The sequence below is a fragment of the Pteropus alecto genome, unplaced genomic scaffold (assembly GCF_000325575.1).
Source record: "Pteropus alecto unplaced genomic scaffold, ASM32557v1 scaffold76, whole genome shotgun sequence".
Lineage (NCBI taxonomy): Eukaryota > Metazoa > Chordata > Mammalia > Chiroptera > Pteropodidae > Pteropus > Pteropus alecto.
The window spans coordinates 7,076,174-7,101,662 of record NW_006443138.1 but is presented as its reverse complement, the minus strand read 5'-3'; the positions used below and the strand labels follow the sequence as shown (position 1 = coordinate 7,101,662).

At 35.8% G+C, this 25,489-nt stretch overlaps 1 protein-coding gene across 6 annotated transcripts in view; it reads right to left on the bottom strand.

The window, feature by feature from the left end:
* Positions 1-22,318, bottom strand: part of FRS2 (fibroblast growth factor receptor substrate 2) — an 87,080-nt gene extending 64,762 nt beyond the window's left edge. For all 6 annotated transcript variants that reach the window (XM_015598505.2, XM_025040964.1, XM_015598504.2 and 3 more), the window contains exon 1: positions 22,167-22,318. The gene's annotated coding sequence lies outside the window, so the exon portion shown is untranslated. The remainder of the gene's footprint in view (positions 1-22,166) is intronic.
* Between the last annotated feature and the right edge of the window lie 3,171 nt (positions 22,319-25,489).

The window sequence follows — 25,489 nt, the reverse complement described above, 5'->3', positions numbered from 1 at the left end:
TGACAGTGGTGGTGGTGGGGGGGGGGGTAACCCTTGGCATTCTCAGTTCTGTAAAATAGCTAAGCTCTGAGCCCCAGAAGTGAAGTGAAGTAGGACTTCTCAACCTACTCTTCCACATTGCTTTCTCCCAAGCCACTATTCCCCATCTAACTCTTAACACTGGAAAGGCAAATATAGACACCACTCCACCAGTTAGGTCATTTCTTACTACTTTGCCCAAACTCCTCTTAGAAGAGAACCCAAAGGGAAATCTATTACCATTGCCACAGCACATGATCTCTGGTCACAGATAAGCCTCCTAGGAGGGCTACTGATGTTCCTCTTCACACACAATAGTGGCAACTGAAACACTTTATTGGCAGCCATATAAAGAGGGCTGTGTGTGGTAGGCAGTATTCTGAGATCCAAGAATTCTGCTCCCTGGTGTATATACCCCACAAAATCCTGTGCATTTGATGGGATTTCACTCCCACAATTAGGTTAACTTTAAGAAAGTTGACTTAAGGTGGATTATCCAGGTGGGCCTGAACTAATCACACAAATCCTTTAAATCTGGGTCTAAAAATAAGAGAAGTCAGGGAGATTGGAATGTAAAAGAGACTGGACATGAAGAATATTCTCCACAGCTGGCTTTGAAGACAGAGGGGGCCATGTGGCAAAGTATATAAGCCATATCTATAAACTGAGAGTGGCTCCAACTTCATAGCCGGCAAGGAAATGGGATCTCAGTCCTACAGCTGCAAAGAATAGGGTACTGCCAACAATGTGAGCGTTGGAAGGGCCTCCAGATAAGAACTCAGCCCAGGTGAGACTTTGATTTCAGACTGGTAATACCCTGAGCGGAAAACCCAACCACACTGCATCCAGACTTCTGACATACAAATCTGTGAGTTAATAAATGGGTGTTCTTTTAAACCAATGAGTTTATGGTAAAATGTTACATAGCAATAGAAAACTAATATAGGAACTCTTTGAAGGGAAAGAATGTAGGCTACTACTGCAGCAGTAGGTTTCCTATTGCAATAGCAATACCACAACAGAAAAACCTAACACAGAACATAAATTTGCCTGAAAACTAAAGAAGGTTCACCGTAATGGGAACGTGCTTAGAAACTGCTCTACTTTCATTTCCTTCATATTTATCATTACCATACTGGTATATTAATTTTTTGTTGTTTCATCCACTGGAATGAAAGCTCTGTCAGAACAAAGATATGTCTCTTATTCTTTGGTGAATACCCAGCACCTTAAAGAATGCCTGGTGCACAGGCATGCAATACATATTTCCTAAATGAATAGTCAATAACCAAAAATCACAGCAAATTGTGTTATATTTGAGCTTAGAATAAGGAACTGAAATAACTACATTATCAACTGGACATGCTGCATCCAACAAAGTCCATCATAACAAATAATCTCTCTTATTAAACAGAACAGATACATGTTTCTCCATACATAGTTGTTTCATACACGGTTTTTACAAATGTCTACACTGATGCCACTCAGTAAAGAATGCTTATAGCCTGGCAAATATGTCAACAATAATAAAATGGTGTTTTAGTAAACAGTTTAATGAAATCCCAACATAAAACTAATTAAGATGAGGAATTTATTTTCAGTTGACGGAAGCAGTTCAAGTTATCGCCTCTTTCTACCCAACTATCCCATGCTCTGCAGAGTAGTTACTTATCTGAATGCCAGGAATGTATTTTCCTCATCACTGTCATATGCCTTTACATTTTCATTCACTCATTTATATTCCAGATGAAACTTGCTAACATATCAAGAAGTATTTTATCAGTTCCTATATGTTGATCAGTGGGAACTGGCTGAACTCAAATATATGAGAATCACCAGAATGCAGAAACTTCTTGGTGTATATTATTAGACAGTAACACATCTTGATATGTACGCCATCACAAACCTCTCCCTGAATTTTCAACAGCATCACACATACCTTTTCAAAACTCCCACCTCCCTAAGACTTCCAGGACATCATCACTCTCTCCTGGTTCTCATCTGTCTGATCACTAGCTGCCTCTTTCCACAGCATATTCCTCTACCTCTTCCATACCTCAGTGTTTCCCAAAGCATAGGGTTTATACCCACTGTAGGTGGCATATGTATAATGAATCGCATCACGAGAAAGTTATTAGCTTGTCAAGCCCCTAGGCCCTGTAATTACAAAGTCTTACTATTTCTTCGTTTCATTTTGGTTTTCCATTTAAACTGAGTAGACTCCAGCCCAGAGGATTTAGCAAGCAATAGTAGTAGCTAGGTAAAATTCAATACTATTATTTTGTTGTCATCACTTTAAGTTTCCATTGCCAACTATTTAAAGCAAGTGATATTCGTCTGCCATCTATAGTGCCAACATAAAGTTTCCCTTTAAAATAAATGTATTTAAGTAAAAGAGTCATTTAAAGAAAGATATTAAGGAAATGTTTAAAGAAAGATACTGCATTTTGGGGTGGTTTTCAAAAAACAGATGTCAGAAACAATGCTCTGACCAGAACTGTAGATAATTTTTTCTTTTATTATATTCTCATTTAAAAAAAAAAATTAAACTCAATTCTCCAGATTTTCTTGCTTCTGTGATAACCCCAAATTCCCAGCTAAGCTCCAAATTTCAATTTAGGATACTGTGTAAGCACATTTGATACTTCCAAATAAAACTCATTCTTTCTGGATCACCCACCACTACCATCACTTCCATCCTCACCATCAAAAGCTAGCCAAATTATTTGTTTGTTTATTTATTATTCCAGCAGTTATCAATTCATTCTACAATTCGTTCGTTCCACAAACATATGAATAAGACTGTCATTTTAGAAAGCCATTTCTTTAAAAATTTTATAATCTATGAGAAGAGTTATGTAGCCTTGTGGACTCTTTCTCCAAAACTTGGGGACAGGTGAGAACAGCAGGACATACAATGGTACAGACCTGAAAAGGAATGGCTGAGAATAGTTAACAGTGGTTATATTTCTACATGGTACAAATAGGGATGAGTACCATCTTCACATTTTCCTGTATTTTATTATTTTTCTATATTTTTAATAATCAAGAAAAAATACATTCCAAAAAATGTTCCTATCCAGACTCGTTTCTCCGTTCCTATTTAAAGCATCCTAGTTCAAATTCTCATTATGTCCTCTCACCTGGACTCTCATCTGACCTTTGTGAAAATCATTGCCCAAAACATTAAACATTCAGTTGCCAGAATATTTCTGAAAAGCTATCTTTACTAACTTAAACTCAACAATCTTTAATGCTTATAGTAATAAAAGTTGCCTACTCTACCAGCTTTTCAGGGACTTCTATAATCTAGACCCAATCCGACCAATATAAAAATAAAAGAAACAATAGTATTATCATGAGTCAAATAGAAATTCTTTATCAGAAAGTTAAATATAAGTTAAAACTACTTAAGACTCAAAATCTGGCATACGTTAATTGTTAGGAACCATTTCTTACTACTAAAATTCAAGTTTTTATTACATATCTATTTTTGAAAGACTCTATTCTAGAGAGCTGCACAAACAACCTAGATTGTGTTTAGGATGCAAGCTACAGTCCAGTTAATTAAAAGGTATTATTAACTGATGTAACCATACGAGGATATACTTATATTGAAACAGAGACATGAGAAACAATTAATGGAATTTCTAATGGTATAAAATCAATACCAGCAGGTAAGTGCCAGGCCACCAGGCACAAAATAAATTAAGCTGAGTATATTCAATATATAGTTTTTACCCTAAGTTTTCATTAGTTTGAAGCAATTGGCTTTTTCTTCTATAATATATCACCTAAGGTTCTAAGCTCTGTAATATTTAGAAAGTATTTACTTAGTGCTTATAAATGCCATTTCCTATGAGTCACTTTTGCTCAAGAGTATGTGTTCTGGGATGAAAGACACAAAACACACAAAAACCTCCTGCTCATCACTTCTCTTCAGCTCCCAAGGAACATCCAAATGTTTAGATTTAGTCCTCATATCATTACCAGAAAATACTGAATCAAAACCTAGAAGCAACAGGCTGGTATGGGAGAACTTTCTCAGATACTGTGAGGATTAAATGCCCGGTCAGCACTTAAAGGTTTTGAGAGTGAGTAATCCCTTAAATTTTCTGCCCTACATGCTTCCTTTCTTCACTCTAGTCCTGGCCCGGAATAGAGCCAGGGAGATGGCTAAACACCCTACACTGCATAGGACTGTCTCCTACAACAAAGAATTACCTGGTCCAAAATGTCAATAGTGCTAAAGTTAAGAAACCCTGATATAAAAGAACACTGAGAATCCTAGCTCTATAACTTATTAGCCAAGTGATCTTCAGCAAATTATACAACCTCTCAAAGACACTTTCCTTATGCATAAAATGGATAACATGTTTATGTTGAAGGATTTAGGAGGATAAACTGATACAGAAGCCTTTAGACACACTCTACAAATGTTAGTTTCCATTCTTCAGAGTGAATATGAAATCTTCTCTATCAGAGGTAGAGCTCTGGCCCTTACAATGATAATTTCAAAATATGAATGACACATGGCACTATAATTTATTTTCTGAATTTCCTATCAAAATCTAAGCAACTTGAAGGCAGAGTCCTTACCTTATTGGACTTTGTATCTTCAGCCTCTAGAACAAAGTAAGCATTGGGTAAGTATCTTTTAAATGGCCAAGTGGGCAAATAAGCTCTCAGTATCTACCCGCTACAACAAAGCATTTATTGAACTAAATTGAAGAGAAATATCGAAAAATGTGAAAGCATAATTCTTGTCCTAGAGAAATTTTAAAGTAGTAAGAGACGCCTAAAGCAAAACAAAATATGTAGTTAAATTTAACACAAAGTAGACTCTCAAAAAAAGCTCACAGATTGATGGGTAAAACTCTCATAAATAGCTGGGGTCACGAATCAATACTAATGGGATGTGCATAAAATTTAAATTAAACAGATTTAATGGGGGGGGCTATTTTTAATTAGTATAATCCTTCAGAAGCTAGTATCTTCCAAAAGCAATGAAACAGTACACTTAAAGAACAAACATCAAAACGACATTTGTCATTTTAGCAATATTCAGCTAAATTTCATAATTCAGATGATGGTAGCTTATTTTAATAGGTTCAAATGCCATTTTAAGTGATTTTTTGAACCACATTAGGTTTTAATGGAAGCTTATCAAACTCCTAACATCCATAATCTATCTTTTATCTTAAATAGTCTGAGACAGAATAAGACCAAACAAAAGGGCTGATGTCCAAATGTCTGACTCCTTTGCTGAAAGGCTGAGCTCAAAGCATACCCAAATGTTAGAAGCAACTTTTAAAATGCACAAATATAACAATTATTTTTAAACCGACAATTTTAGAAAAATAGTAGCTCCTAGCTAAAGCTTATATAAATATGAAACTAGGTTTGCAAATGTCAGCAGAGTTTTAACATCCCTTTCTGAAGTAATAGTCTCCTTCCGTTTTGCTTGGTATCTTAATTTGCCTTTAGTTTCAAAACTAAACTTGCCAACACTATTCCTCTCAAAACCTCAGGAATTCCATTACTAGTTTTAAGCTAAATTAAAGGAAAAGAGACGCATTCAACCCATAGCAGAAGTATGCACAAAGTGGTTGTTGATGCTCATAAACAGACTGAGAAATTGAGACATGTCTGAAGGACCACAGCTGTATAGTCAACTCTGTTTTACTCTACCATGCAACTGAATAGAAAGAGAATTATTGCTACTACTTCAAGTGAGACCAGCACAGATATCTTCAAACCAACTGGGATATGACAGTCAGAACATTTCTCTTTAAGTCAAGGCCTCTATGTGTTTTCACTTCAGGGAAAATGGTTAGAGTACCTTTAAAAATATATATATATGGAGCCAAGATATTACTGTCCTCTCCCCAGAAAACAATGCTTAAAATGCCCTCAACACTGCCTATCCACTTGCCTCCAAAAATAAAAAGATTTAAAAAAAAAGAACAAATTATAAATGCTTAACATACAAATAGATGGTTCTTTGTCTTATCACTAGAAATCTCTTCAATTCCATTTCCCTATTCTCAGACTCTATCAACCTTCCTCAAAGTTAGACACTGTCACTCTTCATCCCTCTCCATCACCTCAAACATGCCATAATTCATCTCAACTCACCTGAATTCCAGATACTAGGATCCCCCCTGAATGGGACTAGTAACAAGAGGAAAGTTACTACAAAGGAAAAGGAAGGAAAAATTCCATCTTTGCCATTTCCCTGCTCCCTCTCTTACCCTGTCCCAGCACTGCAGAGTAGCAACAAATGGAAGGAATAAACCAAGTTCATTCTTTAGCTATTTCTCAATGGTTACCTCTAACTCATTCACTCCTGCTGGGCATTCTTCCTTGGGCATCATCACCCTATGTCATCCCTCCACCCCTGCTTCAGGTAATGAAAGTCACAAACAAGGGTCTAGATTTTGGGTGGACCCAGTTTCCTAAGATAGGGAATACAGCAGGATGGACTGAGTTTCCACCAGAATTATAAAGGGTTCGAATATACTGAGACATAATGGGTTATCGTTTTTTTGCCTAACTTAGTAATAAGCTAAACACCATTCTTATATGATTTATTGGAAAAATAGGCTCCTAATTCCAAATTCCTCTTTTTGCCTCACAATTTTCCCTACCCCCAGCCAAAATCCTTTTTAAATAACCATTTACAAGATAGAGGTTACCTATATAAGAGTAAATCTACAGTGACTGATAGTAATTAAAACAATACTTTTTAACAAAGTAAACAAGTGAATGCCTACAGCCTGTGTAACATGAGTGATCCATGCTTGCAATCACATAATAATAACAAAATCTAGTAATAAACAGCATATAACCCACAAGTGATTATACTTTTGCAAAAGTACCTTATAAAATATTGTGACTTTTGAAATGAATACACCAAGTACAATTTGGCATATCTATCAAAATGCATGTCTATTGGCATGTATCTAATGGCACAGAAATTCCACCTCTAAAATTTAAACTACTGATATATTTGCAATTAAGTTCCAATTCAATGAACTCTTAAGATACCATTTTTCTAATAGAAATTTTCTCTTTATCTCTTAAATTCCAAGTAAGACTGAACACAGTAGTCTTTCAGTAATTAAAACTCAAGAAATTGAAAGAAACCAAACTCTTTAAGTATTTTTTAAATGTTGCTATTTAATATGATTTTCGGTTTTGCTACTAGATAATAAGATCACTACAAAAGTGGCTAATACTAATCCGGTCCCCTTCTTCCTCTGATTCAAAAGTTTATTACAATCTGACATGATAAAATCAGAAAACTAGGGAAAAAATCTTGAAGCAGTGCAGTATATAACAATGACATTTAGGAAGAGGATTATATTTATTTTTATTTAAAAAAAAATCTTATCATGTCTTTTGTTGACAATTTATGACTTGGCCATGTAAGCACACTGCTATATCACTATGTACGATTTTTAATTTTATAAGCTTAATAACTTTTTTTAAAAAATCAGACTATACAGCCTAAAGATTTGTTGTCATAATCGATTACAGTCTCATGAGGTCTAGAATATACCTCAGTAAATGAAAGATCATAATATAAACTATAATCATATCGATGTCAAAGATTAACAACTACACATATGAACATTTAAATTCATATCAATGGTTTCCAATCCTGAGTCCAGGACCACCAAAGGTAGGAACTGAGAGTGCTTTAAGCTATTTTCAAGATTTAAAAATAGCCTAATAGCCTTATACACTGTCTGAAATAGAGCTTTGTAATAAATATTTTATTTTGTGGGAAAACTCCTCTGGATTCTAACACTTGAAAAGTAATGGAAATAGAGTAGTTTAGTGTTTTTTAATATTCTAAAAAAGCAAATACAAACTAAAAATACATACCAGACTCTAGGTATTGACAAAAATGTTTACGTTTATCATGAAAATGTTTGTGTGTGCTAGGTGAGGATGGAAAGACATCTATGAATTACAAAAAATATATATGTCCTTTTCTTTAAATCCTAATGGCTCAACTGATGCTTCACGAAATAACAAGTAATGACATAGATAAACATGACTGATCAGATCCCAAACTATGAAGGAAACTTAAAAGATTCTATGAGTCTATGTCTGTGTTATCCAACTCCATTTTTTTCCATTTACTCTTACTTCACAATTATCTCAGCAGTTACAACACTCCAAGATCTTAGCAACATTTCTCATATATACATGTTCAATATAAAATAAAACAAATAATTATAAGCCTAATTTTCAACTTGGAATGTACTCTCATTTTTTACATGGTGTTAGTACAAAAGAAACATTAGGAGCAAAATGAAACTAAGACCCAAGATATGGGATAACTGAAAGAACATTACCCCCAAATATGAACTGAAGTCCACTCAAGAGCACTTCATGCCTGGGTAAATCATGACCTGAAAGGCATCTACCATCTGCACAGTAGGTAAGAGGACATGCTATATTTGAACCTATAAAGATCTAGATACAAATCCTGGGGCTCCATCACTTATTACTTGTCTGAAACTCTCTGATGCCTCAGTTTTCTCATCTGTAAAATGGAAATAAGAACAATAGTTCACTAGAAACTCTTTTAACAGACCTCTATCACTTTATAGAAATACAGTTCTCCAATCCCTCCAATAAATCACTCCCTGATGCCCACCACAGGTTGATCACTTGCACCTGGTACAGTCTTCTAAGTAGACCACTTTCTTCATGTGTCTCTACCCTTCTGCTCTCACCAAATTACCTGGACACTTAACAAGAGCCAGCTGTTTGTTCCCAAACCAGTTTAAGCCGACTGTACTTGTTATTGTAATTATGTAATTTAAGATTATGTAAACTGACAAACTATGAGTGAAAGGGGTTTATTTCTCTGAAAGTATGTTGAAAATTTCAAAAAGATTCAAAGGCTAATTTTTTTTTTAAGTTATTATGGAATTAGGTGTATGTAAAAGCTTTAAAAGAATAAGGAAATAGCATAAAACTGTAGGATTTTACACAACACACTGAAAAGCGCTTTTTAGGTCTCTCTTCTATAAAAAAAGGGACACTATTTGGATACTTAACAGATAATGCCTCATGAGTGTAGATTATGACAAAAAGACAATCCAGAACTCTAACCAAAGGACCCATCCACATAGAAAAACCTTGAGCCTACTGGGGGAAAAATGGTGAAAGAATGTATATTCAAGTTAAAGTAAAAAATACGTACCTTTTTATGATTCCCTAACCAACTTTTCAACTACCTACTCAGCATTACATATGAAACCTTCATACGTAGCTACCTCAAAAATTTATATTGTAAAGGCTAAATTAAATAAAATATTTAAGCACAGTGCCTGGCACTTAGTAACACTCAATTAAGAATTTATGCTTTACTTTAAGGATTTTGTTATTACCCCGATGGTCCATTGGTCCACCGAAAACACATAGAAAAGTAAAAGGTGCACAACGTCCTTGCTATTTTGTTGTTTTTCGTATTAATGAAAATTATTTATACTCCATACATTATTAACTATATATCTTCTGTGGTGGCCATCAAAAAAGTGAAGACGTCCAATATTCCTGAAAGCCCCAGGAGAGTGTAGTCTCCCGGGGTTACACTTAACTGTAAGGAAACAGTATGGTAATGCATGAGCTGACAAGAATATAGGAAAAATGAATGAGGTGCTTGTTGGTGCGGTACCAGTGGAGGGAGCAGCGGCTCGTTCAACAGGGGACAAAGGAAAAAGTCAAGTATCCAGACTGAGGAGAATAACTAGGAGATAATGGCAGAGGCCAGAGAGAAGCAATGCAGAAACTGGCAATCATTTTGTAGGTAACAAACCTGTAAACTAAAGAGGTTACAGGTAAGGTAAAGGGGAAAATCTGGTAATTCAACCTCTTGCTCAGAACTGTTGAACACGGACACAAATATTAAAATGCTTTTCCAAATTACTTAAAAGCTAAAACTCATTTTTAAAAGTTCATGTCATTTTGACACTACAGTCAATTTTACTCTTCATGGAAAACTTACATAAAGAAAGACACTCTAAAATTGGAACAATGAAGCACATTTTTCACCTATTAAGTGTGCGGGGGACCACTAATATCCAATCTAACAAAAATACAGTGAAACGCTACTAGTAATACCATCCTTTGGAGAAGCAATTTGACCAAATGTTTCAAGACTAATAAACCCTTATATCCTTTGGCTCATTATCACACATCTGGGAATTTGCCCTAAGGAAATAACTAAAAATAGGAAGAAATGTATATGTTTTCTGCAACATTTATTATAATAGAAAAAATTAAGTATAATGTTGACACAGAGCGTACTTAATATGTTAAGTTAGAAAAAAAGCAGCAAAACAAAATTAAGCATGTTCTATAACTAGAACATAAAATATCAGATGAAAAAGGCTGTAAAAAAAAAACCTCCAAAATGATAACTAGAGTGGTGAGTTCAAAATATGTTTCTTATATTGTCTAATCTTTCTGAATGTTATTTTACTTTTAGGATTAAAACAAATTACATTTTAAAACATGCATCTGAAAAGGTTAAATAGTGTATGATTTCATTCAAGTAACATTCTCTAAATGGCAAAACTAGTGGTAGGGGCATGTGTGAATACACAAGTAGCACTAGGAAGTTCTTTTGTGGTAATGGAACAGTTCTGTATCTTGATTAGCAGCAGTTACACAAAACTATACATGTGATAAAATTGCACAGAACTGCACACCCACACCCACAGAAATACAGGTTTAAAAAATAGTAAAATCTGTATATGGTCTGTAGTCTAGTTAACAGTAATGTACCAATATCAACTTCCTGGTTTTCATATTGTAAGATATCACCATTGGGGAAACTGAGTGAAGAGTATATAGGACCTTACTATTTTTGCAACATCCTATATATGAATCTCTACCTCAAAATAAAAGAAAATAAAAGAAAAAAAATGTGCTTGCATGTATAATATTGAGCTCTTTTTGTGTGTGTGGATAGGAGACAAAAGAATGTAAAATGACCTTTGTAATATATAATTTCCAAGGCACTACTACCTACTAACTATTCACAAAACCCCAAATGGCAGTCTTTAGATTAAATATCATTTACCTAGGTCAAGCATCAATAAAAAATAGTTTTAATTTAAATGAAATTACCAGTCAATTTTCAGAATATGCTTAACTGAATAATTTTGAATCTCAAATCGTATACTTATACAATCCATTAAGCAATAGCCCTCAGAATTTTCTCTCTTGCTACAAAAGTTTCAACAAATATAAATAAGATTTCCTTACATATATCCAACTTAAATACATAAATAACTAATAAAGACAAAGGATATAACAGTTCATCATCTCTGGATTGCACTACATGACAGTAATCACATCTATCTTAATTCATCGTTTTAATCTCAATGCCTACATGGTTCTTGATACCTAGCAGGCTCCCAATAACTATTTACTGAATCAACTAGTCAATGGATGAATTCATGTTCTAGCCAAGGTGCAATGCCCAAGTTCCTCCAGCTTTAACTGAGAATGGGAGGTAGAAGGTAGGATGTAAATGTGGGCAAATTGGGATAGGGCCCAGCATCCACCAATTCCCAGGTCAACAGATTACATTAACCAACACTACATCCTGGTATCAATGTAAAAGCTGGCCTTAGGAACGTCTTACATCATTTCCTCTGATCACTTAAATCTTAAAGACTTGTTTAATAACTAGAAAAAGAATTGAACTAGTATAAGAAAATCTGTCTCACTAATCTTCATCACCTAATGCTTTTGAGAAAGCCAAAATTTCTTTGCTATGTGCAAATCTCTCAACTTTTTCATCTGAAAAATCTTAGCTAGTTATGCAAAGCATCGAAAACCCCTTCCACATATGATTTAAGCTCTCAGCAATATATATTATATATACTTAAACATATTATATATTATTAAATATATATTATAAAAATATATATAAAACAACGTAATTAAACAATTACACTAGAACTACCTTATAAAACACTTAAATCAGATAGCAACTCATGTCTGTTATTTATTCAACAGTCCAAGGTACTGACAATATAACAAGTAAACAAGTGAACAAGACACAGACCATGCCTTAAGTTTACAGACTGTCTAGTAACTTAAAAGGCAACTGGAATCTTAAGAAAAGCAGGGTCTGAATTTCAATGCTACATCTTATTAACTATGTCTCTGAGTCTTAGTTTCCAGAACTATAATTAGATACTATTGTCATGAAGATTAAAATATCATAAAACATTAATATGGATGGCTAACTAAAAAGCAATATACAATATAAGGTATATTATTACTGTACTTAGCTTTTCATTAAGAAAAAACAAAACACTAAGATACCTCCCTGCAGATTGCTTATTAGTTTCAAGGGAAAAAGTAGTAACTATGTAAGTGAATAAACCAGGTAATACCTTGACCAAAATTAAATCACTAATGAGGGGCAAATGGACATTACGTACATCCAGATGTGATACCCTGAGAGGGCCAAGACACTTGTGTAGTAGTGACTAAAGATAAATAACCTGAATCAAATCACAAGGCAAATCAAAACAAACCCAAATTGAAAATCTGACCTGTATTCTCCAACTGCATGAAAGACAAAGGAAGGCTAAGGTACAATTCCTAATTAAAGGAGACTAAAGAGAAATGGCAACCAAATACATGGTCAAATTGACAAAATTGTAATATAAAGTGTAGAGTATCAATGATAAATTTCTAGAATTTAATAAGGGTACTGTGATTACATAAGAGAATATCCTTATTCTTTGGTAATACATCTTGAAGTATAAAAAGGTAAAAAGGCATGCAATCTAGTCTTCAGTGGTTCACAAAAATAAATGTGTATGCCATAAGACAAATATGGCAAAGTGTTAAAAATTGGTGAATATGGGTAAAAGGTATAGAAGCATCTATTGTATCATTCCTGCAACTTTTCTATAAGTTTGAAACTATTAGAAAATAAAATGTTTAAGAAAACAAGATACTTACCTCTAGGAGTTCACTTCTAAGCTCTAAGCAATAAAATTTTAATGTACTGTTGAAAAGCACTGCAAAATTAACACAGGTAAGTTCTAACAAACTTTACAGTCAAATTACTAAACAGACAAGAAAGCATGGCACCATCAGCAAAAGCCAGCAAAACAAAAAGCAGAATGATATCTGCAAAGATATTGGAAATACCAGATACAAATATATAAAATAAATATATTTAATAGATTTTTAAGAAAATCTTGAGCACATGATCAATAAAATGACTAATACTGCAAAAAAAGCTTAAAGCAGTCTTAAAAAGGAACTAAATGAAACTGAACAAAAATTATAATACATAAAATATTTAAAAACTCAATGACTATGCTACAACATTATGTTAAGTGAAATAAGACAAAGGACAAATATTGCATGATCTACTTATATGAGGTATCTAAAATAGTCAAATTCACAGAGACATACAATAAAAGAGTTGCTAAGGACTGGTGGAGGGGAGGATAGAGAATTATTGCTTAATAGGTACAGATATGTTTGTGAAGATTAAAAAAGCTCTAAAGATGAATAATGGTGATGGCTGTACAACCATATGAATGTACTTAATGCCACCAAACTGTACACTTTAAAATACTTAAAATAATAAATTCTATTTATGTACATTTTACATATAAAAAATGTATAGTTAAAATAAAGTGAAAAAATAACTTAAAAAATTCAATAAACTAGTTGAACACAGCTGAACCAAGAATTAACCGGATTTTCTTCCTAATTACCCAGAACAATACAGAAAGATAAATGAAAAAGGTTAAGAGGCATGGAGGGCAGAGCAAGAATATCTAACATACTTCGAATAAAGTTCCAGATAGAAAATATGGAAGATAAAATTCGAGGAGAAAATTGGCCAAAAGTTCTCCAAAATTGTTGAAAGACACCAATTTTCAGATTCCAAATCCTGGTGAATTCCAAACGTGATACATAAAAAGAAATTAACTTCTAGACATACTAAAATGAAAGGGCAGAACACCAAGAACAAAGAAAAGATTCAAAAACTACTACTTGTAATGAAACAAAGATACCTACAAGGAAATGACAATTACATAGATAACAGATTTTCAACAGGAGTAAAAGCCAGAAAAGAAAGTTAAATAATGAACAAAGAAAAAAATAACTGCTAGCACAGAATGCACTCAGAAAAGCCATCTTCAGGAATGAGAGTAAGAGATATTTTCAAACAAATAAAAAGTGTTCTAACAGCAGACCATCACTAGAGAAAATTCTAAAGGATATATTTCAGGCAGAGAGAAAATGATCTCAGATCCCAGACAGGAGATCTAAGATGCAAAGAGAAATGATAAGCAAAGACACCTATAAATAGACAGGCATATCAAAGCAACAATAATATCTAATTTTGGGGAGACAGGGAGAATTAAAATAAAGGAAAATTAGAATTTAAATTCCAAACTTGGTGAGAAAAATGAAAAAATTTTAAATACATTAAAATTTTTTAAAAAGCAAGGGAATGATTAACACAAAATTCAGACGGTTATTTAGGAAGTATGTCAGAGAACACAACTGGTGAGTATAAAGGGGCTTCAAAGATGTTGTGTTCTATTTTCTAAGCTTGTTAGTGTTACATGGTAGTTCGTTTTATAATTATTTAAATTGTACATTTTTATACTGTATATTTTTTGCAATAAAAGTAAATTTAAGAAATCAACACAGAAGAAATCAAGTGACTAGTGATCACTCCCTTAAAAATCCAGAATACTTCATAAAACTTTTTTTTTAAACTGAAACAATAAAGATTCATTGTTTCATTCAACACTTATCAAGTGCCTAATTTTTGCCTGTAACTGCACTGAGGGGTGGCATGAAGATTTCTAACCTCTCTTCTCCCTCTTGCCTTCCTAACCCTAGTGAGCTACAATGTCTAATACATGTGGCTATTCACATTTAAACTAATTAAAATTAAATAAAATTTAAAATTTAGTTCCTCTGTAACAGGACACATTTTAAGTGCTCAGTATATGAAAATCACTACATTGACTAGCAGATATAGAACATTTACATAATTGCAGAAAGGTCTATTAGACAGTGCTGCTATAGTTTTATAACACTAGAAATATATTAATAATTGAATAACCTTAAATATAAAAGTAATAACATCTTTAAGTTGATTAAAACTCCTTTTAAAGTCATTTTATTTCTATGAAACTCCTTTATTTCTATGAAACGGTTCCGCATTAGTATTTTTTAAAGTTTGCTGTTTGTTAAAATATAAAGTGTCAGGAATTGTTCATCATCCCCTATATTCCACCAAAACCATCAGAACAAAGGATTTTTTTAATGAGCCAAAATTAAATAGCTAAGCACAGTGCTAAATTATAATACAAACCATGCCATAGGAATACAAAAATCTACAGGATGAACATATCATCCCTTCTTGAGGGGCACCAATTTTAGTTGACAGGTCTTTAAAACATGGTTTACATACATATAAAATAGCAAAGTGCAAAATTCATATGAATTTTTAAAAATAAAATCCTGTAGGCATCATGAAATGTTCTACTTATGTAACCGCAGAAACAGATCAAACTGGGCATCCTATCCTGTTTCTAACAAGACCAGGAACCAAAGTTTAAACCTTAAATACATCACTCACAAGTGATACTTGTGAACCTTTAATTGCTCCCTCCACCACGCCACAGTACCAAGGGACTGGGACATGAACAGAACCTGAACAGAGAACCCTTTCAGAAGCAGAGTCCGGTCTGTTATCCAGGAAGATTGGTGCTAAAACTCCTTAAATCTGGCCCCGAACCCAGGACCTGGGAGACAGATTTGAGCCTTGTCTCCTGTCTCCTTACCAGTAGACCTCGCAATAAAAGCTTTTTTTTGCTCAAAAGCCGGTGCCATAGTATTGGCTTCTATGCTCGTTGGGCAGCAAGGCCTTGTTTGGTAACACTTACAGCAGGGCACTTTGGGCTGTACCGCTAGACTTCTGGGCACACTACTCATTTCTGCCATTAGGAGCACTTTGTAGAAAAATTTTAAGCCAGGTTTAAAAAATGAATCCTACATAATTTTTTTTTTTTTTTACCAGAAACGAATATATAGATAAAACTATAAAACAATAACATCCTTATTATCAAAAGCAGTAAACCTCCCATTTTCTTTAAAAGTAAAAGAGGGCCTAAGCTATTTCAACCTAACATGAACATTTTGCTTTAGGCATTCTAACATACATTTATATATATTTATATAGCACTCCTAATTTTTTAAAATTACCTAACCAAAAACAATCAAACAAAACTAATGTTAAGCCTTATTTTAACAGTCACCTAGGCTAGGTTTGACCTTAACTCCCCTCACCCCACCAACACGCACTCTAAGTGAACCAGGGAGTCAATAAGCTTCTTATCCAGACAACTGAATGTAATTTAAAGAAACGTTTACGCTAATAATTGGTTTGTGTCCCCCCAAGAGGACTTCTGTGGCTCCACTTACATAACCCATTGTGCAAAGTGCTGAACTATTCTTCCTCTATAAAGTATTTTGAGTGCTGATATTTGTACAAGGTTTACTTGCTATATTAAATAAAAAAGATTTCTCGCTGGAACTTCAAGGATCTTTCCTACGAAAGAGGTGAAAAGGAAAGCCAATTTCTACTACTTCACTATGTCAAAGGCGAGCTATTTATCTTGTTGGCTAATCAACACAGTAATGACTTACAGCAGCACCCCCAGCAGCCCCCACAGTGCACCAGTTTCCTCCTAGGACTCTGACTGAGAAACAGCCTTAAATAAGTAATTTGGAGCAACTTGTCTGAACTCAACTGAAAACAATCTGCACTGCTCTTTGAAATGTGCTATAAGTATTAATGTAAAACTTGACAAAATTCAATTCAATGGTGGTGAGAAACACAATACAGCCCCTGCAGGGTATTATAAGGGCAGAATGTACCACAAACCTAACTTGAATATGCATAAGTATGTTGGATGAGTACTCTCCCAACCTCCTGGTTCTATTTAAGCCAAGATTATCAGATTTCGCAGAACCATAATCTTAAAAAAAAAAAAAAAAATGTGAGGGACCAGCATAGAGTTGCCACCTTTAATTCTGCCAAGGACATTTAAAAAGAAAATAATTACCATCAACATTATTTCATAAAAGAATATGCTTTACACTAAAATGGTAAAAGATCATTTTAGAAAAAAATATCTTTTAGCGACTAACTCCCACTTGGAAAAATAAAACGACAGTAGGACATGCCAATTATTAACCTATTCAATAATGAGGAACTAGAGGTTTGGAGGGGTTTAGGGACTCTCCCAAGGTCACAGACCAAGAATTTTGACACAGATCTGTCTAATTCCAGAGTCAGAGTTCCTAACCATTATACTAAGTTTCCGCTAATATTCTTCCAATGCTATAAAGATCCACCCTAAGCCAGTCACCTTTGTGACCAATGACAACCGAGGAATTTCCAAGACAGCTGGCAGGAGTGAGAGGTGTACTCTCTGGCCATCATTCAGACTGAAGCTAAATGGAACTCCTGACCTTTGCCTCATTAATACCAGGCTCACTGCAACTAAGCCAACCAGCCCAGACAAAGCACACACAAAATCCCCTGCCTCCAACAAAACTGACGTAGGGCTCTTAGGACATTCCCAAGTGCCTGTGAAATATTGAAAAACATATTCCTAAAAAACAAAATGAATGTACTAATTTCAAGAAGGAAAAAACATTTCCTTGGTAACTAAGTCTAAAATTAATAAACCTGCCCTCAAAAAGTTGTAACTCTAAGCCTCATTCTGCAAACTATTACAATCTTTTACATATTCGTATACAGATTCCCCCTATTTAATATATAAACAAAAAGCCACACAAAATTCTATAAATCTATAGTTCTTAGTTTCCAAATTAAAACATGTAGTTTTTATATATGTGTTATATGATAGTTAAAAGTATCTTATTCTATCCCTCTAAGACAGAAACTACTCATGTTAATCAAAAGTACCTAGTTAGAAGAAAAATACATAATTAAATAATTTCATATGAAAGGCACTATTAGCAGCCAGTATTAATTAGAGGTTCTTGACATTAAAACCAAAACTTAAAGTTACACACATAAATAAATAGTATTGTTTATCAGAGACTTGCTTCGAAACCCTCACATATGATTTACCAGCAAATGTCTGAAAGAAACAAGCAAACAGCTCTTAAGTAACCAAAGTCTGACAGTCTGGACAAAATGATTCTGATATAGTTCAAGCTCCCTGAAATATGTCAATGACAGCAGAATATTCTTGCTAGCACTGGAAGAAAATTTTATTCCCAATTGGATTTTCAATGATCACATTCTTTCTACCCCACCAGAATCCGCAATAAGAGGGAGCAGTAATCAATTATTTACCCACTATATAATCTTTTTAGTATCTTTTCACTGTTTTAAACAGACACCATCTAAAATAAAGGGTTTTTTTTTTTTTCCTTTCCCCTATAAACTCTCCCTTGATTCTTTCATCTCCGTATACAGATTCAAGGAGTAGATCTATTTGTATTACTGTTTACACCCATGTTTAATACATGCCTATCACTGCCCTCTTGCATGAGCTACAAATCCACATTTCCAAAAGCCTCTGGGCACTTCCAGTGTTTGGCAAGTATACAAAAAACATACTCAATATATTCAAAACTAATCTCATTAAGTATTTCCTTGCCCATATTTCTAGTAATGGCACCTACCATCACTATCATCTACACTTAAAATCAGAGTAATTTTCAACTTTCACTTCCTCCAAACCTTTCCCAACAATCCCTTCTCTCATCTACTTACTAAATCACCCCAATGCTATTATGCTTGCCTAGTATTTACACTACAGCTGACTCTTGAGCAACATGGGGGTTAGGGGCACCAACCTCCCACACGGTCCAAAATCCACGAATAACTTGTTACTCCCCAAAAACTTAACTAATATCCTATTGTTGACAGAAGCCTTACCAATAACATAAACAGTCGATTAACATATATTTTATATGTTATTTGTATTTTATGCTGTATTCTTACAATAAACTTGAGAAAAGAAATGTTATTTTAAAAAATCATAAGGAAAATACATTTGCAGTACTGTACATAATTAAAGGAAAAAAACCGCACGAGTGGCCCTGCACAGTTCCAACCTGAATTATTCAAGGGTCAACTCTATATTGAAAGTTAGCTTTCTACAAATCATTCTACACACACTATTAGACCTTAGTAGTTTCTCATTAACTCCCAAATGTTGAACTCCTAAATACAGCATCTAAACATGTTTCAGCTCCTAATTAAATTTCAAACCTCCTCTTATTCCCAAAAATGAACGCTACATTTTAGGTAATTTGGTCCACTTAACTTTTCTGAGTACACAATGAACTCTCCCACCTCCACACTTCTGCTCACATCATTCCTTTTATTCGAAAAGCCTTCTTCACCCATCTACTCCCAATTCCTCAATTTTTGTCTTAGAAAAGTCTTACCCTCTCAAATGCTGAACTCAGGTTACCAATTTATTGGGAGGTAACATGATGTAGTGGAAACACACAGGTTTTGGCAATAGGCAGATCTGGATTCAAGTCAGGATTCAGTTACCTGGAGCTACATAGTTGCAGCAAGTTACTTAACATATTTGCACACGAGTCCTCATTAAGAAAGATGCTTATATGTTGTGAAGCTTAGAAAATGTATGTTAACACAATCAGCAGAGAGCCCGGTGCTAAATGCTCAATAAATAATAGCTTCAGAGCTAACTTCATAAGTATGCTCAATAAATAATAGCTTCAGAGCTAACTTCATAAGTATTATTACTATATCTCCACCATTACTCTAGCAAAAAATGAACCCATTTTCCTTTAGTACAACTCCAACCTTTAGGTCAAACCACTCATGTCATATTTACATATATTTCTTTATGTTGTAGATTTTTTATACAAAATATTACATTCCTTTCTAGATTTCAAATTCCTAATGACCAAAGACTTAATCTTTGTATCCTAAAAAGCCTCAGTGTTTTTCATAAAGTACGTACCACCACTTCCAATTAGAAAAAGTTCTGAATATGACTGAACAATATTATTTTCCTCTTCATGATTTCTGACACGCTGTAGAAAATTACTGCCAAAATATGAATCTTAATTATAAGGGTTATTATCTTTATTTGCTCCTACATCATTGCCTAACAGCAAATGTTCAATATCTGTTGAACTGACTAGAATAATATAACTTATAATGCAAATGTGTAATATCTACTGAACTGACTTGAATATAATAAAATTTACAATGCCTAAGGGTATCTGATTTTCCCCAAGTACCCTTTTCTGCTGTTACAATTCTTGAAATATTTCCCTTCAAAATATATTAATTACTATCAGTACAGATCCATAACCATATCTAACTTGACTCTTTTTCCAGAGTCTCTCAATTCCAATATTTCAACCATGTGCTCTAAACAATTAACCATTTCAAATGGCTAAGAATTTACGGTAAGTTTCCATCTAAACGTAAATTTCAGGCAACTAATCTTCCCTCCACAATCTTTTCCAGGGACTCTTTGCCTCTTGAAGATTAACAACCCTGAAATAAATTTTCTTTTGCATAGGAGAGCTCACTGAACTTGTCATTTCAGTCTCTTTTCCCTAATTCATGATATCACCTCCCCTGCCAGAGGTGGGAGGAGGATGAGATAAATACCCAAAAAACTAAAGTATGTCCTATTATAAGCACAAGATGAGAAGTGCAGGAAAGTGTCACTGGTTTCACAAAGGTGGTTTGTGTACACTTTACACTGCAAGCACAATGGTCACCTACTGATAGTCATAATCTGCAGTAACGGCATTCCCTTATAATCATGGCTGAAATATCATTATTAAGTGTGGAAAACCTTTATTTCCTACGAACCCTTCAGCAGTAGTTTAGTACCTATAATCTGTTCACTAAAAATATCTACATTATTATTAATATCTAAGAAACTCTCAATTTATCCAAGGTAAACACTTCATGAGTTTTATACATATACATATATATATATATATATATAGAGAGAGAGAGAGAGAGAGAGAGAGAGAGTTTTTTTTTGAGAGAGAGAGAGAGAGAGAGAGAACAAATCACCTCTGCCCACCTGTGTGAACCTCTGCATTGCAGCAACAGCTGTAACCGTATAAGGAACCATTCGGGAGTTACCGCGAACAATTTTTTAAAAGTTAAGAAAATGACAGTTCCAAATATGAAGGTATACAAACTTCGGGGAACAGGAAGTCTAATAATACTCCAATCCTCTGCAATCAATTCGCGCAACAACCGCAAACTGAACTCATCATACAACTGTGAATTCAGATAGCCACAGGAATTAGGAATACAGATTAGAGAATAGCATCATTTTTCACATCTGCAAGAAAATAAGGAAACTTGTCTGAACCACTGGTTTTCCTCAAGCAAGTTGTTTGTTTTAAGGTGATTTCAACAAGAGCTTGAGCAAGCTTTCCAGTGAGTAAAGATCATAGGAGGCGCGCTGGTGCCACACTGACCTACGTATCCTGAACCGGTCCTGGGCGCAGTCCAAATCGATTCCGGACAACCCCTAAACGCGTCTAGATGAAACGCTTTGCAAAAGGTCCCCGGCATCTACTCACGCAACGCCCCGCCCTGGGACCGAGGAGACAACACCCCTGAGACCCGGGCTAATTACTGAGCCCGAAGACAGACCCAGAAAACGCGAAAGTCGGGAACTGGAGACCAAGACTGAGTCCCGTGTCCCGGTTCCCAGCCCCACGTCGGACAGAGAAAACCAAATCCCAAAAGCAGCGCAAAGATTTGGAGAAGCAGAAAAGAGGGGGTTGGATGGACCGTGGCCCAGCCCATCCAGATCCTCCTCTCTTTGGAAACGCTTCGCAGGCTTGATGAACTCTTTAATGTTTTTGTAATTGGTGGCCCCGCCGCCCGCTCCTTCCCTCCCCGCGGGTTCGGCAAAGACCGCCGCGGTCGACAACCCGCTTCCCCGAACCGCGACAACCCAGCCTGCAGCCCGGAGTGGGCAGGGGCCCGAAAGCACCAGCCCCGACGCGGCCCGCGGCCGTCTCAGTCCGCTCCTCCGGCCACTCACCATCGGCCCGGACACTGGTAGGGGTCAGGGCACGGGTCGGCGGGCGCAAACCCCCGGGCTGCGATCCGGGCAGGAGCCCCTATTCCGAGCCGATGGAACCTCTGCGGCTGTGTCTACAAGGCCTCTCTCCGGCCCGAACCTTGGAAAAGCACTTCCGGGGGAGAGGAGGAGGGAAGGGTTTTGGCACCGGAACTGCTCGTGGGCTGGAGCTGCCCGGGCCTCCCAGGCGAGGCGGGGCGGGGCGGGGCCTCTCCCGTCCGGCTCCCACAAATCCGCACCCTGGGCGGGTCTATAACCCTTTCTGGCCCCGGCCCTCTCGCTTCCCACCCCTCCCGCCCAGGCTAACGCTGCTTTTTAAGTTGTGCCATTCCAGCTACCTAATTTTACAGACGAGGAAACCTAGGCTCGGAGAATTTAGGTGCCAAGAGTGCGGGTCCAGGGTATACTCTGGCCTCCCGTCTCTCTCCGGTATTCTCTCCACTCCAATCCGCATTTTAAAAAAATAATGATAGTTAACATTTATTGAACGCTTACTACGTTGTCGGCACCGTATTAAGTACTTCGGGTGTTTAACTCAGTTGACCATCCCCAAGTCTCTTGAGATTGGTCCTATTATGTACATCTTGAAGAGGAGGAAAGCAGTCACATACCAAACCCAACACCACAAACGCTGGCTCTTGATTTTTAACTCGTGTGTATAAATCTCATACACCCCTTAACAAGATTTTTAACTCTTTAAGTACAGGGACCAAATTATGTTCTTATAGTCCATCATCACTTGGAACTTCCGCAGAGGCCAAGAGCTGGAAGCTCTGGAATCTTATTGTCTGAATCCTGTTATTTACTTTACTTCTTCACCGTGGGCAAATTGCTTTACCTCTCTAAGCCTCAGTTTCCTCATTTGTAATATATTTGCTATGTGTTGTATATATACATAGATAATCATCTCTGGATTGTAGTAGGAATTCAAAAGGAAAATGATAAACACTTCAATGTATCTAATAGCATGATAAACACTTCAATGTATCTAATAGCAATGCAGGACTGAGTAAAGGTCAACAATTCTCATAATTCTCATTATCACTAGGACCATTATCACTAGGACCAATTTCTCTTCCAGTGGAGTCGCTCTGGCAAGGGGTAATTTGGAAAACTGGATTAACAATAGGCAATAGAAAAGGTTAGTTAAGGAAATAAAGAGAAGAGGTTTTTGCAATGGGAAAAATGAAGGTAGGTGAGCTAAAGAATGTCCTGAGGCCAACCTGGATACCTGTACACTGTGAGCCAAGACAATATTAGGACCCAAAGGGTAAGTTGCCAGGCTGGGAAAGGGGGATGAGGTTAGGAGGCAGGAAGGGATGCCTCAAAATCAGGAAGGCACCAAACATCTGAGGTAGACTCTGTATATCAGGCCAGATACAGGAGAGTATAAAGCGTCTTAGCATGCATAGTATCTGCAAAACAAATTTACAAGCATCTCTTAAAACTGTGGGGGAGGAAGAGTTTTAAAATTTTCTACTTAAAAAGGCAGGGAAAATGGAAATAGTTCAGAACCTGTTATAAATTTAAGATGCAAACAATGCCTTTGTTATTGGCTTTATTTACAGCTCTATATTATTTATTTTTGTGGTCACAGAAGTGTTTGTAAATACTTTCTTAATACCCAAATTTAAGCAGCCTTTCGAACTTTGGAGTGTGAAGAAGTAAAAAACAGAGCCTGGATTGGCAGGACTCACTAACTTCTCTTACCACCAAGGGTTTAGAAGGAGAGAGAGGAATTCTGAATCTCAGAAGTTATCAAACTCCCTGCGAGACACAAAGGTGCTGGAAGTTTGTCATTGAACCTGGTGATCTAACTAGTAAATGGTGCAGTCAGAATCGGAATGTGAGTCTGTCTCCTCAGATGCTTTACCCGCTATGCCTGTGGTTCTCAAACTTAAGAATGCATCAGAATCACCTGGAGGTCTTAGTAAAATACAGATTGCAGGGCCTTTATCCCCAGAATTATACTTTACCATGCTAGTGCTTCTCTGAGGTCTGGTCCCTGGACTAGCAGCATCAACATCATCTCTGAACTCGTTACAAATGCAAATTATTAGGCCCCATTCCAGACCTTGTGAATCAGAAACCCTGGAGTGGGGTCCAGAAATCTTTGTTTTAACAGGTCTTCTAGGTGATTCTGGTATATTCTCAAGTTTTAGAACCACTGCACTCTATCTCGTCTTCTACATATTTCTTTTTTTCAAATTGTCCCCAACATGAAGAACTCTACTGAAGCAAAAGTTCTTCCATTGAATTAAATGACGTAGTAAAACATTTTTATTCATGGTTTGCCATCAGTGGGAGATGAGGCTAGAAAAAAATTAGTATTAATGTAGGACTCTTTATTACTTTAAATTTGTACCAAAATTTAATCAGATAATACTAGGTTAGGGGTAGAATTAATCTTCTTTGAGAACTATTCCGTGCTAGGACTTAATGTGCATTTTCTAAATTAATCTTCACTACACTCCTATGAAGTTTTACAGTCTTAATTTTACAGAAGAGAAAAACTGATGCTTAGATGAAGTAATTGACTTAAGGCCACATTCTTATTAAGGGGCAGAAAGCAGTATTGTTCAAACAAAGATCCCTCTAATTCCAAAACTCATAATTTTTCCACTTCGTGGCAAGAGCTTGGAGAACCAAATTCCAGTGTGGGCTCCACCACCCCAACTATGCAACACTGAGTAAACGATTTAATCTCTATTTCTATTTCTTCATCTATAAATAATGTTATCATAAATCTGCCCCTCCCACACTGGAATGTTAGAACAAATGAGGAAATAAAAATGTAAGCGCTTTGAGCTTTTGGAAGAAAAACAGTAAAAAGGCAAGTTATTATAGTATTGTATGTTTAGCCAAGTATTGCTATGTGAGCCTGAGCCTTTTCTTGTTATCGTCTAAGTTATACATAAGAGGTTCAAAAGCTATACTTAGTGTCAAAGAAAAAGTCACTTGACTTCATCTGTCAGTGTCTCCTGGAGGCTAAAGAAGATGACAGAGGATTTCATGTAGCTTTTTGCAAAATTACAGGGAATCTTTCACCAGGTTCATAGGCTCCAAGTTGTTGCCCAATGGCTGACCCATCTTCATCCTAGAGATGTTTCCTCCAAACCCTTTTCCCCATTATAAGCACCCCTCCACCCTCCTGCCTCTACTCCCTAGATGAAGACTTAAAATTCCTCTTTATTATGTAGAAGATTTTAGCTTTCAATCCTCCTCTCCGACCAGACTCCAGGCCTGTGTTCATTGACAGAATTGCAGAGTTGCACAATTCCAGG